At 39.1% G+C, this 15,869-nt stretch overlaps 1 long non-coding RNA gene across 3 annotated transcripts in view; it reads right to left on the bottom strand.

The window, feature by feature from the left end:
- Nucleotides 1-15,869, bottom strand: part of LOC136793505 (uncharacterized) — a 35,443-nt gene that overhangs the window by 18,552 nt on the left and 1,022 nt on the right. The gene's annotated exons all lie outside the window — the stretch shown is intronic.

The raw sequence follows: 15,869 nt of genomic DNA, 5'->3' as shown, positions 1-15,869 counted from the left end.
TTCAGTGTTAAATGAGTAAAAGACTTAAAGATTAATCCTATTTGGTTGGTTTGGGCAGAGCCTCATAGGAAGGGTGATTATTCATTTATTTATTTATTTACTTGGTTAGTTAGTTATTGCGTGGTGTGAGGGGTGAAATTTTACCTATGGAAGAATGAATAAAATTTACTTGATTCTCTAGAACAGGCCAAATCACCAGTGCACAGACATCAGGATGTAACTGGCAGGACCAAAGAAATTCTCAAGGCCCTATAGCACTCCTTCCTTAATTCTTACACCATCTAAGCCCTTTGAATTGTCACCAACGGCACTTCTTAAGCACATCTTGGGTTCAGAGAACCGTGCCAAGCACTAGTGATGTCAACAGAAATAAAATACCTTCCTTCAGGGAATTAATAATCCCTAATTAAGGGCGGGAGGGTAAAAATTGCTTAGGGGTAAAATTTTCCCAAAAAGAATGGATATATTGTCACATGAAAATTTGTCCATGGATGTTCACAGCAGCATTACTCATAATAGTCAAAAAGTGGAAATGGTCAATTGATGTACGAATAAATTAAATGTGCTATATCCATACAATAGAACATTATCTAGCCATGAAAAGGAAGGAAGTATTGATATTTGCTATGACGTAGATGATCCTTGAAAAAGTGCTAAGTGAAGAACGGCAGGGACCAAAGGCCACATATTATATGATTCTGTTTATATGAAGTGTCCACAATATACAAATCCATAAAGACAGAAAATAGATTAATGGTTGCCAAGAGATCGGGGGAGGGGAGAATGGGGAGTGACTGCTAATGGTCTGAGGTGAAAGTGTTGTGAAATTAGATAGTGGTGATTGTTGTACAACTCTAGATATACTAAAAACCACTCATCAAAAACTCTAGAAACAATAAATGCTGGAGAGGGTGTGGAGAAAAGGGAACCCTCTTGCACTGTTGGTGGGAATGTAAAATGATACAGCCACTCTGGAGAACAGTATGGAGGTTCCTTAAAAAACTACAAATAGAACTACCATATGACCCAGCAATCCCACTACTGGGCATATACCCTGAGAAAACCATAATTCAAAAAGAGTCATGTACCAAAATGTTTATTGCAGCTCTATTTACGATAGCCAGGACATGGAAGCAACCTAAGTGTCCATCAACAGATGAATGGATAAGGAAGATGTGGCACATATATACAATGGAATATTACTCAGCCATAAAAAGAAATGAAACTGAGTTATTTGTAATGAGGTGGATAGACCTGGAATCTGTCATAAAGAGTGAAGTAAGTCAGAAGGATAAAAACAAATACCGTATGCTAACACATATATATGGAATCTAAAAAAAAAAAAAAAAGTCATGAAGAGATTAGTGGTAGGATGGGAATAAAACACAGATCTACTAGAGCATGGACTTGAGGATATGGGGAGGGGGAAGGGTAAGCTGTGACGATGTGAGAGAGTGGCAGGGACATATACACACTACCAAATGTAAATTAGATAGCTAGTGGGAAGCAGCCGCATAGCACAGGGAGTGCACCTCTGTGCTTTGTGACCACCTAGAGGGGTGGGATAGGGAGGGTGGGAGGGAGGGTGACAAAAGAGGGAAGAGTTATGGGAACATATGTATATGTATAACTGATTCACTTTGTTGTAAAAGAGAAACTAACACACTATTGTAAAACAGTTATACTCAAATAAAGATGTTAAAAAAAAAAAGGTGAATTTATGGTGTGTAAATTATATCTCAATTTTTAAAATATAAAAGAAAAATGTCCCTCATAGACTCTAAACTGGGGTAAGGAAATTGGATATCAAGGCATCCCCCCAGCCTTGAAGATAGGGTTCATTTATAGTTGATGAAGAATAAAGGCAGGAGCAGCCTTTCCCATGAATGACTAAGCAGTCTTTTCTAAAACATGGCTTCACGTGAAGATGATAAAAGTATCCTGTTGTAAGAAACAGTTGATCACCTGATTAACATCTTTAATTCCTTTATAGATGTTAATTCTTATTAACATCAAATCTTAAGATAAAAGTACCTCAAGGACCAGGGATCCCATTTAAAGTCTCATTTATACTAAGGTGCAAGTGACTATATGAGCCTCAGAGCAGAAGGATGGTAAGAGAGGACAAGAGCGCACTCAGTGCCTAGAAGGGCAGGATGTGCAGAGCTAGACTACAGAAAAGGAGGAAAGATACCCATAAATCATCCAAAACAAATAACATAATTAACTTATCAAAGTAGCCATTGATACTGGCTAACGTGGCCAGAAATTATAGTCCCTCCTCTACAGTCCCTCCTCTAAAGCCTTCTTCTAGGAACTGCTGAGAAAACATAATTGCTATTTTTGTTCAGAGTCATATGTAGGACTGGCAGGATTTTCTTGTGCTCCAAGGAAAGATAGCTCCTTGATCAAATTGTTTTTTGCCTTATATGCTAATCCAATCCTGCTGCCTCATAAACTGTTTTGCAATCCCATTATCTTGCCACAAAAAAAAAAAAAAAAAAATCGCACAAAATTTAACACTGTAGCAAAAAGGTCTTCCCAAAGCCTAAACAATGCCCAAATCAAGAGGATCCAGCTAGGAGACCAGAAGCTCTAGCAAGGAGCTCCGTGGAGGAGGAGTAAGACTTGAACTCAAGAAGAGGGAGATCTAGGAAGAAATTGGTCTTAACCAATTACAGCTGGCTAGCAAGACGCTGACAGCTCACATCAGCCTGGATGCTGTGATCCAACTTTTATTTAAGTAATATTCTCACACTTCCAAACAAAGTGGGTGAAATCACAAAAGCTCTGCCAGCATTCCTCTCAGCTTACATAAGCCAAACTTGAGCTGCATTGTGGATTTATTAGGCAGTGCTGTGAACATTTTAATGCAGTATTTATTTACTGAGCTGTATAAATAGACTTGATACTAATGACACCATCATTTTAGGAAAGATGCTCCTCTTCATATGTTGGCTGTGAGACATTTGCACATTATTTATTATCTTCAAAGCATTGTCCACCATCCCCTCCCCCTTGCACTCCTTCCCTCCTAATTTTTTGAATCTGAGAGTATAGATGACAGTCCAGATCATTTAAACCATATAAGAATTGCCTGGTTAACGCTCTATGATGCAGGGATTAAATGAAAAAATAAGAGTAAAGCTAATCAGAGCGCTGTGAGTATTTTTTTTTTTTTTTTTTTTTTTTTTGCGGTACGCCGGCCTCTCACTGCCGTGGCCCCGCCCATTGCGGAGCACAGGCTCCAGACGCGCAGGCGCAGCGGCCATGGCTCACGGGCCCAGCCGCTCCGCGGCACGTGGGATCCTCCCGGACCGGGGCACGAACCCGTGTCCCCTGCATCGGCAGGCGGACTCTCAACCACTGCGCCACCAGGAAAGCCCTGTGAGTATTTTTAATATAGTATTTGCTTACTTGGCAAACACTTGACCCCCAAGGTCCAGCTCAAATGTCATCCTTCTCTATCTCTTCGCCTCCCTTTCTCAGGTAGAATTGATTGCCCCATCCATGTTTCCACATCAATTTGTATCCATTTCCTCTGTAGCATGTAAATCTATTACTTCTTTTGTCAATATATCTGTTATTCCATACAAGTCTGTGGATTCTTTGCAAGCTAAGCCATATCTTGGTCACCTTTATATTGTGAGGATCTGTAAGAGTGCTCAGAGTAATAAGTTTACGTCGAATTAGAGTGAAATATGAGGTCACAGTCTCACAATATGGGGCCTTCCCCGAAGTGCAGCTACACGTGCCCACAGCATACTAAGTCTCCACTTGGTTTTGGTTTTGAAGATGAGTTCTTAGGGCTGGATACTTCAGAGATGCTGGGGTGATAGAGTTCTAACATTTGTCATCAGCAAAACCCCTCCACTTTTCTCTTAAGTCAATAAAAGAGTATTTACTCAGTGCTGCTTAATAAGGTTTGGTGCTTAGAAGTTGTAGAAGATAACCTACTTTATTCTTTAAGATGTAGAAAGGAACGGAAAGGGGTCTGGTTTTTTGAGCCTCTCTTCAATAACACTAGGCACTGCTTTCTGAACATTATTCCATTTAACCTTCTCAACTTTTCAAGATAAGTACTACCAACCTCATTTTAAAGATGAGGAAAATGAAGCTCAGTGAAGTTAAGTAATTGTCCCAAGGTCACAGATTCAAATCCAGGTGACCTGGCTCCAAAACCCATGTACTTACCTTATGAGGCACAGTCTTCGGGGTCCCACTGATCTGTCAACTAGCTTCTGTCTGACCTTGGGCCTGGAACATTCACTTCACCTCCTGGGCCTCAATTACTGCATCTGTAAAATGGGAATGATACTACCTCTTTTGGACAAGTGATAGCCTAAGTTTTTAAGGAACCCTTGTAACCCTATCAAGCCTGTCATTCTAAATCTACTCGGGGAGATGTGACTATCATGAAACTAGTATTGTGTGACATAAGAAAGAATGAATCTAAGTGTTAAAATCTACCATATAAATAAAAAGTAATGCAGGAATTCAGAGGAAGATAACATGAATGTAAGCTAATGTTCTCAGAGAAGGCCTCCTTGGAACAGAAGAGGGATAAATTGGGACTAAAAGAATGAATGAGATTTGGAAAGACAAAGGAAGAGCAGATTGAACGAAAGAAGAAAAATGTTTGAAATGAGCATGATAGTGAAAAGAGCACTGCACACTATGAAGAAGAAAACTACCATTTATTGTGTGTTAATTATATAGCAGGAAGAGTGCCAAGCACTTCGTAAGCATTACTTCATTTAATCCTCGCACTAATCTTATGAAGTTAGCTATTTGAGTATCCCCATTTTACTGGTGAGAAAACTAAGGATCAGAGAGGTGAAGTGATTTGCCCATGGTCACACAGTTATTAAATGGTAGAACTAGGAATCTGACTCCATGCTCTTGACTAACCAGGAAAGATGGCACATGTTAAAGAAGTTATTCGGAGGACTATGGAAAACCAGATTGCCTCTGTAGTCACTGAGATTATCAGTCTATGTGAATTAATTTTTCCCATAAAGTGTTAAGAAATGCAATACCTTAAAGATAAATTCCCCTAAATTCCTATAATTTGTCCTACCCTTTGAGGGAACAAAGGGTAGGACAAACCCAACTTATCTGATTTGACCTTTCCTGGATATTCACTGCATAGTTGTATTTTTGCCAATGTCAATAGATTTCATTTTTGTTTGTTATATATCCTGATGTCATCATAAAGTCAAGGTGGTTTCCTGTATCTACTTTTCTTCCCTTTTGAAAATTATCCTTTCTTCCTCTTTTCAAAGTTAATAACTAATAACTTTTTTACTTAATAACTTGTCTATTATTCCATGTTGAAAAAACAACAGTGAGGAGGTTGGCAATGAATAAACAGATTTATTTCTTTAATTCCATCTGATAGATGGCAGCCAGATGAAGTACTTTACAGAGACACATTTCCCAAGGATTCTTTAGAGGAAATAGTTCTTTGAGATCTTTGTAGTCCGAATTTCTTTTAATTTCATTTAACAAAGAGTGCCAAGTTTTATTATTATTGTTATAATTTCTAAATTAATTCCTCATGTGCCTGTTGATATTTTTTTCGTTCTGTCTCTTTCTCCCAGGCTTTTAACTCTCAGCTCTTCTCTATGAGCTCTTGAACTAATACAACTCCTTCTATATGTTAGTGTATCAGAGAATCTGGTTCTCTAGAGGCTTTGGTTCAGTCATATATTTAGTCCTTGTATTCTAAGCAATTCAAGAATTTAAAGCTAGACCTCTCACATAGAAATGCCATGATATAAGAAGTCCCTTTTCACTGCACTGCACGAAATGGAAAAATCAAACTCTATGACTATGTGGATCAGGGGTGAAGAAGTGATCTGGCTTCAGGTTAAGCCATCTCTGACCACTGGCCCCTTTGGGGTCAGAGAGAACTACTACTCTTTAGAAGATCACCACACTTTGAAGCATCCACATCTGCTTTCTTTCACCTGCAATGACAAAAACTCAGTCCACCTATCACCCAATTTCAGGGCATAAATGTTGTGCCTTCAAGGCTGGGGCCCCCTACACTTGGTGGGAGTTTGTGCCCAGAGTGTGTAGATTCAGTGACCATCAGGTGAAGCTGCTTTTACACATTGCATTGACTTTCTCAGGAGGCCAATTATTAAAGACCAAAATGAATACCCAGCAAAGGGTAAGTCTTTCCAGACAGGAAAATTCTGGATCCCATGGTTCTAGATGTGAAGATTACCATTTGGAAAGGAAGTAAAGTGTGTTGAAAGTCAGCATTTGATAATAGTTACTGTTCTAGCTCTGAGGGATATAAATGGACAGAGGAAAGTATGGTGAGGTGGTGGGGAGTCCACTTCCCATCCCCTCTCCTGAGTGCCCAACTCTCCCTGGTAACTTCAGGCAAAAATTCTGCCAACTGTGAGTCCTGATTAGGCGGGGGCACCACAGCGCACAGCCATTTCCTGTCAACCTACCTGGCCCTGGAGGGGGGCCTCATATTGAAATACATAATCAGAGTATCTTAATACAACATAAATCCATTGGAAAACGACATGGAGGATTATGCAGATAGCACTTTCTTTTCTTTTTTTTTGTGGTACGCGGGCCTCTCCCTGCTGTGGCCTCTCCCATTGCAGAGCACAGGCTCGGGACGCGCAGGCTCAGCGGCCACGGCTCACGGGCCCAGCCGCTCCGCGGCATGTGGGATCCTCCCGGACCGGGGCACGAACCCGTGTCCCCTGCATCGGCAGGTGCACTCGCAACCACTGCGCCACCATGGAAGCCGAGCACTTTCTTTAAAAATGTCTGGTAGGTGGAGAGGAGTTGGGCAGCAGTTTCCCACGTGTGAACTGCTTTTCATTTCAGGTCGGAAATAAAACCAAACTTAATCATCGCGGCAGGACTGAATAACAGTATGCCTATGTGTTCAGTCCTTATGTCGATTCTTTCCCAGATTAACATTTGCCAAGAAAAATAGAAAGCCACACTTAAAACTGAAGTTGCATAGTTCAATGCAAATCTGTAGATGTGTCTTGAAAACCTACTATGTGCAAGACATCCTGAAGATATAAAAGTGGATGAAATATAACCCTTCTTTCTATTGCCACCTCAGGCATTGCAAAGTGTCACGGTGAACACCTGGCTGCAAACACATGGGCTGAAGATTTGAAAAATAAAAATCAATGTCAAAGCCAAAATCCTGACCTTATTCTCAAATCGACAACCAACCTCAACCTGAAAGTGGGAATGAGATCTAAGTATTAAATGCTCTTTGGCCTTGGTAAACCCTCCAAATTTCCAGTCCTGACTACTTGATGGCCAATTTGTATTTGCTTAAGAAAAACCATTGGTTCAACAAATATTTCCAGCACCTATTACGTTCCAGGGACTATTCAAGGCACCAGAGCTGTAGCAATAAACACAAAAAGCAAAAATAGTTGCTTTCATAGAGCTTACATTTTGGTAAAATCATCACCTCCAGCACAGAAATTATAATAGTAGATGTGTTTTCCATACAAAGTTGACAGAGAGTATGTATTTTTCTGCCAGTACTTTCTAGGAAGAATTTTTATTGACTGACTTCTGAACTGAAAATAAACTCTTCTGATTTTCCCTTGGTGTGTCCCATGGATACATGAAGTATACAAGTTAATAAACTTCTGTTTGTTTTTCTCTTGTTAAAAACAGTAAAACAAACTCTTCTCAATAATACTGTTGATGAAAAATTAATCAGACTCTCTAAGAAAGAAATGGAAAATTATATTCGAGCCAAATTTGAGGATTTTAACCCGAAAAAAGCATCTCAGGAAGCTTTGAGAATTGTTCCACCTTAGAAGTCAAGGCATAGTTATATAAATTTTTGAGACAGAAGGCTATACATTAAATGACATACTATTGACATTTACACAATCCAGATCTAAGCACCATCGTGGCCCCTTACAAGATTAAGAAGGAATGTTATCTTTTAAGGAGTTGTCTTATTGATGCTAGGAGAATGTTGCTCCTTATGGTTGAGCAGGTATTTCTGCCGATGGGGAAGTTTGGTCAGTGTATAATGCAGATCCACAACACACAGTAGTGGGGAGAGAGGAGGCCACAGGGCAGAGAGAATTTTTTATGTCTGAATTATTCTTGTCTTGCCATTTTATTTCCTAATATGCATACTGGTTACTATTTAATTAAACCCTTATTTTAAAAAACTATGTACTTACCCTAAAATTAAGTATAACTATGCTATTGATTACATACACATATTTTAATTAATCATTTAAAACTTTAAATACACAACATGCTGACAATATCAAAACACTTTCGTGAATTTACTGTGATCTTAGGTCTTGCTGGATTGCGGTTTCTTGGCTTTCCCCTCCCAGCAAACGTAATCTCTTGAATAACTTGGTTTTGTCCTGAGAAGTAACAATTCCACTTGTGTACTCTTGTAAAGGCCTCAAATATTTTTCACTTCATAATTTTGCTGCATTTGCAAAGTAGTTGGAATGGATCAGACATTTCCTAGCAACAACTTTTGGATATAAAAAGTCTGGAATTTAACATTCCAATGATAAAGTGCACCATTTGGCATTTGGACAAAGCAAGAAATTAAGAACTTGCAGAGGTTTGCATTTATCTGAAGAACTAAAAAGAGAGTAATGTTGCCAATGCATTTAACAGTGGGGTTCTCAAGGCAGTGGGGTGCTGGTGGACAGCAAAACATCTGGATGTAGTCTGACCTTGATCATGACTCACAGTGCAACCTTAGATGAATGACAAGTTCGCTGGGTCCCCATCCCTCTCCAGTTTAAACCCACATCTGGCCTCCAAATAGAGTCTTCCCTCCCAAACAATTTGATGAAGTAGATTGGATCTCTGTGAGTAATCCCGTTTAGTTTTAAATAGAACCAGGTGGAACAATCCATCTTAGTGATAACATTTTGACTGATGTTGACACTAATCTCAGGAATTTTAAATGGCCCATGTCCTTTTCAGTACCAAAGGTCACTGAAATGATCTCCTTCCATGTACAAAATGATTTTAATAGAAATTTAAAAATCACTTTACCTCCCCTAGATCTATTCTGGGGATCAGAATAATCAGAATTGGAATCTTGGCTAAATCCAAATTGATAATTCTGGGAAATTCACGGGACCATAATCCTCTAGATAAAACAAGGGTGAGAGACTGGGCTGGTGGGTTGTTTTCAAATGGTTTCAAGATCACATCTCCCCAGTTTTGTAACTCATTTCTTCAGCCATGAAAATAAATAATTGCACAATATTTTCAGAACTGAAATCAGGCTGAAATCAGGCAATAAGACTAAAAACAGATGAATTTATTATTCTTCTCTTTCATGGGGCCTTATTTTTTTAAGGCCATATTTATTGGAAGTCTTTTAAGTTCAGTGAAATTTTCAGAATCATCTTGTTAAGTAATGGTTTGTATTCCATTACATAATTTATTTTCCACAGAAATTGCCCTTGGGCTTCCCTGGTGGCGCAGTGGTTGGGAGTCCGCCTGCCGATGCAGGGGACACGGGTTCGTGCCCTGGTCTGGGAAGACCCCACGTGCCGCGGAGCGGCTGGGCCCGTGAGCCATGGCCGCTGCGCCTGCGCGTCCGGAGCCTGTGCTCCGCAACGGGAGGGGCCACAGCAGTGAGAGGCCCGCGTACCGCAAAAAAAAAAAAAAAAAAAAAAAATTGCCCTTGAGTATAACACTGGCAATTCTCCCCCATCAGACTGAGAAAACACTCCTTAACAAGACTGTGAATTTTTTGTTTTTTTAAAAAATTTTAAGCTAAAGGAAGGCCTAAAGGCCGAAAGATACCAGGTGAGTTTTTTTTGGTTGGTTTGGTTTTGGGTTTTGTTCTTTTTCCAGAAAGCTCACGCAGTTAAAGAAAAAATGCCACAGCTGTAGTTTCCCAAATGCTAGGAAGTCCAGCCGGTCAAAGTGTCAAGGCCTCAAAGGTATAGGTGATGATAGATTCTGACGTTCTGTCCTGACAAGATATAAAGCCTCCCAGAAATAATGAGGATCTAAAGGATAAATATGCCATGTTTTCCTTTGGGCTATTTGAGATTGGGATTGACTAGGGTGTGGAAATTCTTCCCGACCTGCAGGCCTATGGAATACCTCCTGGGAATACAGGATAAACATTTATTTATTCTAATAGATGTTCTTGGGATCATCTGTTAAATTCACTTCCAAGAAAATCAAATCCCTTTTCCCATTCATTTGTAATTTGTGAAAATATATAAGATCTGTACATGATGTGTGGTGTATGTGTGTGTGTAAAGCTTATATTAATTTCTCCTTCTGAAATTTTCAGTTTTCCTCATGACTGGACAGAAATTCAATCTCAAATAAATTGTGTTTTCAATCTGCCTGCTTATAATAGTAAGAAAGCCTCTGACTTAGTCTAACATGGACGTACATGACAAAGGAACATTAATATGAAATGCAAGCCACCTCTTTCTGAATTATACATTTTTCATAACTCATTTTATTTTTAGTATTCATTTATATCATAGCTTATAATATGAAATGTGGTAAAATAATAAAACTAACTTATTTTAGGCTGGATTCCTCTTTAGTCATGAGGAAAATCCTGAAAGTTTTCAGAGAAAATAATTGATTTCAATTTTTTTTAATCCATAAAAATTACCTAGAGCTGAAATGAGTTGTACCAGAGCTAAGAAATAAATTGGAGTACTGGTCTAGATATGACAAAATCGAATGCATATTTTTCACAGTTATATTAACCTTCTTATCTGTACTAGGGAGATTTAATCGATTTAGCTCAGTGTTTCTCAATCTTGGCTACAATTTAGAATTCTCTGGTGAGCTTTTCAATATATACCAATGCATGAGCCCCTCCCCAGACCAAATTGAATCAGAATCTCTAGGGGTGAGACTTGGGCATCAGTACTCTTGAAAACATCCCATGTTGTTCTAATAAGCAGCTGAAGTTGAGGATCACTGATTTACAGAGAATCTGACCCTAGAAACATGAATGATCACATGGTCTACGGTCTAGAAGATGCCATTGCAGATCCACTACCAGCAGGTAGCAGTAGAGGGAAATAAAAAACCAGGCCAGATGCCAGCCCTGGTTAAGAAGCCTGGCCAACGTGTTACCAATCCCAGGTCCAACTACTCGCTGCTCGAAAGCCAGTTCTCGAGAGACAAGTGTTGGTAAGAAAGGAAAGTTGCTTTATTTTGGAGGCCAGCAACTGAGGGGGTGGAGAGAGCGCTGACGCCCGTCCAAAGGCCGACTCCCCCGTCCCCCGACAATCAGGGGGCAAGAGCTTTTATAGACAAAGGGAGGGGGCTGCATGCAGAAACAATACAGTCAGCTCTGACAGTCATCTTGAAATTGGTCATCGGTGGTCTGACCAGCGTCATCTCGATTGTTTTGGGCATAGTTAATCTTCAGTTCCAGGGTCAGTTTGTTTCCATTTCTTTGAGGCTAATTCTTGGAATTGTGGCAGCTTGTGTCATGGCTACAGTCTTGTCATCATGTAGTTCACTTCTTCCACCTGGTGGGGCTTTCAGTATCTATAAGACAGCTCACAGGATATGGCTCAGAATATTATCTATAGCCCTTAAGGAGGACCTAAAGGTCCTTGACTATGCTTAATGACTAAACTATTATTATTTGGTCTCCTTTGACTGTTTTCCTCTGTTTCTGCATTTCTCTCTTGTCTGATTAAACTTATTCTTTGGCTAAAGTTTTTCCAAGGACAAAAGGCAGGCTGAGGACATGCGGGGGGGGGCAAGGACCATATAGGGTCCTACTCCGCTTCAAATGTACATCGGGCACCAAAAGGAATCTTTAAAGACTGGAGGACTTCTTAAAAATTATTCTCAAGGTTGTGTTTTTTGACTTTTTCTGAAACTTATCTTTGGGTCTGATATTTGGGAAGTTCAACACATTAAACCAAGGCAAGATATACGAAAGCCTGGAAAATGGAATGGGAAGGAAAAGAAATCACAGATTAAAAGATGTTTCTTTCTCAAGGACTTCTTTGCTTCCAAAAAATGCAAAGTTATTGAGAGAAATATCTGTATCTATCTATGTCTGTATTTATGTTCTAAACGTTCAAGACTTTGGAAAGAACCATGGAATTTAAAATTAAAGGTGAAGGAATCTTGATGCCATGGCAGTGTAATCTTGAGCAAGTTAATCTCTATGACCCCCAGTTTCCTCATTTGAAAAATATGGCTTAGATGGAAAAACAATCGAAATGCAAACCACATACAAAATTTTCAAATGTGCAACTGCTAATTATTTTCTTTAAAGTTGGCTTTCGGGCATATTGGAATTTCAAGGTCAATCCCTCAGCTACCATTTTTTGAGTGTCTCCCATGTACAGAGCCCTATACTAGGGGCTTTGATCTAATGAAGGCCCTGACTTGTTACCAAGAATGGTTAAGAATACTCATCACAAAAGTAGCCATTGTTCTAAATACTTGTACATGCCTTGACTTTTTCTTAGTCTCAAACTAGCTAATAAGGAGTTAATAGTTCAATTAAAGTTACTTAAATGTGACTAAAATAGGACATTCTCTTCTCAGCAGCTGGAAAGAGTGCTGGCTTCTGGAGAATAGCCGAGTTTTAAAATGTTTATATCCCCATGTCCTCCTGCCCCAAAAGGCTTAATAAAGATTCTGGTTGGAATTAAATTTACAGTATGGTGACTAGACATTTCATTTTTACTGAGATGCAGTTTAATCCCCTTAGAGTATTGCATTTCATCTATGTAAATATCTACAATTCGCAGATGCCTGTCCCTACTCCAATAAATTGCAAAAGACTGTTGATGATATTTGGCCTCCCAAGAGCTCACAGATTTGTTTACAAACTGTATCCAGTATTATTTTCAAGCTCTGCAATCAGAATTGTGAGTCTCTGCAGTCAGCTGCTTGGGCATTTCATAACACATAGCCTTGGACTGATAACTTGACTCTTGTTTGAAAGCCTTAACCCTTCAACTGCACTGTAGTTACTGAAAGGCAGGTACCAGGACTTCGGTTTCCTGTCTGTCCTTACAGTCTCCTATATGTCTCATTCATAGCAGAGAGTCAAAGATACTCCATAATACAGAAAGTACTGGAATTGGATGGAGCATGGGAGGCCATTTGATCTAACAGTCTCATCTTCAGAGTAAGGTTGAAAGACTCCAGAAAGTCAAAAGACATGCCCATGGTAACTCAGTAGCAAAATGAGAACTTGAACCTGGCACTCCTAACCCCCAGATTCATAGGATGAATTGGTAGGAAGCATTAAACATCTCATAGAAGATCTGATGGTTTGAAAGTCTGCCAGGAACAAAAAAGCAATAAAAAGTGTGGTGTCATTCTATTCCCCCAGCTCCCTACAGTTTCCCTAAGATGGAATGACAACTAGGTTACCAGTCTGCGTAGAACACATGAAAGCAGAGGTAGTGGCATTTGGAGGGATATAAGGAGGTGGAACAAAAGTGGGAGGGGTCTTCTATTCCAACCTACCTCCAGGAACTTTCCCAGCTTGTGCAGACCTGGTTCTTGAAAGCGAACAAACTGATAACCAAAGCTCTAAGTAAGGACTTTTAGGACATCTGCATATATTGGTCTGGATTTGGATAAGTGAGATGAGTGAGACAGGGATTTGTAAATAATAAAACACTAGACAAGCAAAAAGGAGATTATTGTCTCTCATTTATTTTAATCCCAAAAGTCATGGCTTTCATTTGTACTTTCAAATTTGGAGTCAGAATAAAACAGTACCAAGAAAGGTACAAAATTCAATCTCATGCTCAACATCACTAATCATTAGAGAAATGCAAATCTAAACTACAGTGAGGTATCACCTCACACCGGTCAGAATGGCCAGCATCAAAAAATCTACAAACAATAAATGCTGGAGAGGGTGTGGAGAAAAGGGAACCCTCTTGCACTGTTGGTGGGAATGTAAATTGATACAGCCACTATGGAAAACCATATGAAGGCTCCTTAAAAGACTAAAAATAGAATTACCATATGACCCAGCAATCCTACTACTGGGCATATACCCTGAGAAAACCATAATTCAAGAAGAGTCATGTACCACAATGTTCACTGCAGCTCTATTTACAATAGCCAGGACATGGAAGCAACCTAAGTGTCCATTGACAGAGGAATGGATAAAGAAGATGTGGCATATATATATATATATATATATATATATATATATATATATATATATATATAATGGAATATTACTCAACCATAAAAAGAAACAAAATCGAGTTATTTGTAGTGAGGTGGATGGACCTAGAGTCTGTCATACAGAGTGAAGTAAGTCAGAAAGAGAAAAACAAATACCATTTGCTAACACACACATATATAGAATCTAAAAACAAAAATGGCTCTGAAGAACCTAGGGTCAGGACAGGAATAAAGACACAGACGTAGAGAATGGACTTGAGGACATGGGGAGGGGGAAGCGTAAGCTGGGATGAAGTGAGAGAGTGGCATGGACATATATACACTACCAAATGGAAAATAGATAGCTAGTGGGAAGCAGCTGCATAGCACAGGGAGATCAGCTCAGTGCTTTGTGACCACCTAGAGGGGTGGGACAGGGAGGGTGGGAAGGAGATACAAGAGGGAGGAGATATGGGGATATACGTATATGTATAGCTGATTCACTTTGTTATAAAGCAGAAACTAACAAACCATTGTAAAGTAATTATACTCCAATAAAGCTGTTTAAAAAACAAAAAACAACAACAAAACCAAAACGACAACAACAATAAAATTCAATCTCAGCTTTTACCATGCAGAATGGCTGTATTTGTTCCCTTCATCACAGGAAAGCCCCAACTTACTACAAGTGAAGTTCTCTCACTATTTTCTCATTCTAAGGTACATAAAAAGTACATATCTTTTATTGGATTCAAATCCACACATGCTAAATATTTCAAAGGCTGACAAAACACAAGAACAGAAGGGCAGCTTTGTAATGATTTCAGGCATTCCAGCACTTGAAGTTTATAAAGTTAAATGTCAGTTTCAGCTCTGTTACTTGATTCACGACAAGAAATCAATGACACACAGTTCCAATTCAGCCAATGAAAAGCTACTATACTTAGAAATCCCAGTTTCTTCCAATGGACTTTTTGTTTATTAACGGCCCCTCCCAACTTCCCCTTCTCCTCTATAAAAGTTTCCTCTCTTTTGTTTTACTAGACTTGCATGTGGTTCACCCTAATTGCATGTCCTGAACTGCAGTACTTGGCTGCTCCCAAGTAAACTTGTTTTGCTGATAAAATAACTAGCTGTTTTATTGTTTGAGGTTAATAATAGTCAGTAGGTAAGCAGTATTTGTCAAAACCTATAAGGATTGTATAAAAATGAAAAACTCCCTAATTTAGCAACATAAACCTTTATAAATACATAAAAAACAGAACTGTTTTCTATCCAATTCATTGTTCCACAAAATGTTCATTTAATCCACTCAGTGGATTCCTGACCACCAAAAAACTTTAATTATTGATTGTTTTCTTCTTGGAATGTTCCATTCTTCAATGCCATTGTTTATTTAAAATGATCCTATTTTTGATAGAGTTAATTTGGTTTAAGTTTAAGTACATGTAAGAATTTCTTTCTTCTACTCCTATCCATGAAAAAAAAAGTTTAAGAGATGGGCTATTACAGAATACAAAATGGAAAGCATAGGGGCTTTTTTGGTTTTTGTTTGTTTGCTTGTGTCTTGAGTTATTCTCAGATACCAGGTTTTCAGGTGTACCTGATGTTTTATCTAACACCATGAGGTGGGTTGTCTTTCTACCCCTCTGTGGGCCATTTCTGATTATCTTCTGGGAGCCCCTGCACATTGAGTCCCCAGGAGAGAAAAC

Source organism: Kogia breviceps, chromosome 2, assembly GCF_026419965.1.
Source record: "Kogia breviceps isolate mKogBre1 chromosome 2, mKogBre1 haplotype 1, whole genome shotgun sequence".
In the NCBI taxonomy this organism is placed as follows: Eukaryota; Metazoa; Chordata; class Mammalia; order Artiodactyla; family Physeteridae; genus Kogia; species Kogia breviceps.
This window is presented reverse-complemented; position numbering and strand designations above follow the sequence as displayed.